General features: G+C 36.0%; 1 non-coding gene across 1 annotated transcript; it reads right to left on the reverse strand.

Annotated features, from left to right (window-relative positions):
• Positions 1 to 952: 952 nt before the first annotated feature.
• Positions 953 to 1,059, reverse strand: LOC127492913 (U6 spliceosomal RNA). The gene has a single exon (XR_007922731.2). It is a non-coding gene; the product is annotated as a U6 spliceosomal RNA (small nuclear RNA).
• Positions 1,060 to 1,684: the final 625 nt, after the last annotated feature.

Below are 1,684 nucleotides of genomic sequence, written 5' to 3' on the forward strand. Positions count from 1 at the left end.
CCTGTTGTTTTATTCTTTGTCTTTGCATTGATGTCTGAGAAGAGAATAATTTGTTTGTTCTTAGGGGAATATTGGAGAAAAACAGTGGTCCCTTTGGTCTCATTAAGTTGATCAACAACAATTTCTATAAGTGACGCAGGCTAGTCAATGGTGTCGTGGGGTGTGAAGCTGAAGACAACATTCAAATTTACCTTAAATTGTGGAAACATTATTTCAGGATGTTGTCATTTCCTCATTATATTTCTAACTTGGAATGACAATAGAATCTAAAAAGTAAAAGCAGAAAAACTATGCTAAATAGCCTTATTTTTCTAATATCTTTTTTACATGTTGTACATTTTCCCAATAAATATTATTGTATAAGATAGGGTAATCAAAGGATGACTTTTTCTCTTTTTCTGAATCTTGTACTAATAGCTAAAATGATATATAAAACCATATAACAGTGAGATTTAGCAAGAAGTTCCATGTGTTTTATAGGAATATATCATAATACCTTTGAAGCATTGCCCTTCTTCACCTTGATTTGGGGATTTTTGTTTCAATTTGTTTTTTATTTTTGCTCAAAACATATATCTACTGGTCTAAGATGCATGGGTTAGCTAGGATTGCCTTCTTTAAATTTGTTTTTTCAGAGTTTGAACACGGAATTGAATAATGAAAGATATATTTCAATTTGATGCCCCAGTGTTGCAGAGATTTTTCACCTGCTTCATTTGTTTTACCCTACTCCAGGTGTATCTTGGAATGTTCCACTTAACTCTTTTATCTCCATCAGCCCTGTGAAAGGCAGACTAAAGTGATTGCCACAGTAGAGAGGAGGGGCCAACAGAGAGCCTTTCTTTCTTTCTTTCTTTCTTTCTTTCTTTCTTTCTTTCTTTCTTTCTTTCTTTCTTTCTTTCTTTCTTTCTTTCTTTCTTTCTTTCTTTCTTTCTTTCTTTCTTTCTTTCTTTTAAATATGGAACGCTTCACGAATTTGCATATCATCCTTGCTCAGGGGCCATGCTAATCTTCTCCATATCATTCCAATTTTAGTATATGTGCTGCCGAAGCGAGCACTTCATTTGCTTTCATACTGACATCAAGTCAGTAGCAGAAATGAGGTTTGAATCCAGTTCGCCCCACTCCAAATTCCTGCTCTTTAATGCTCAAGAGGGTCACCTCTCAGATTGTGGAATAATTATGACTGCAACTCCGTAGTTTCCTGTATTACGTGGCTGGGAGAATCTGATTTCTTTGCAATAGATCACTTAATCTTTGCAGAAAATCTGCAAGGTAAGAAAATCACCTTATCCTCCTTAAAAAATGCTAAAAGCTTGGTTCAGACTGCTGCATGCATGTCCTAGTTGCCCAAAACTCTGTCATCAGGTACAGAACCTGCATCAGAACTGTCACCTTTAGGCCTAGGTGCTTCAGTCACTTGTTCCAAAAGTTTTCAGGGTTATCATTTTTTCCCCTTTTAAGATGTTACAATGCAAATCTAAAGTTGAGATTATGGCCCAACATAAGAGAGAAGAAGATGAAGGAGAAATTGAGGCTCTTGTAGCAAATCACATGGAGGATGAACTTTGGAGTAACTATGGTTTGGCAGAAGCAACACACAGAAAAACAAAAGCAAAGGTAAGTAAAAGGATCAGTGTTGCGATACAGTTTCCTGGGTACAAACTCTGAGCTGGAGATTAGT

Source organism: Oryctolagus cuniculus, chromosome 14, assembly GCF_051225735.1.
Source record: "Oryctolagus cuniculus isolate XC-2025 breed Fujian yellow rabbit chromosome 14, ASM5122573v1, whole genome shotgun sequence".
Taxonomy (NCBI): Eukaryota; Metazoa; Chordata; class Mammalia; order Lagomorpha; family Leporidae; genus Oryctolagus; species Oryctolagus cuniculus.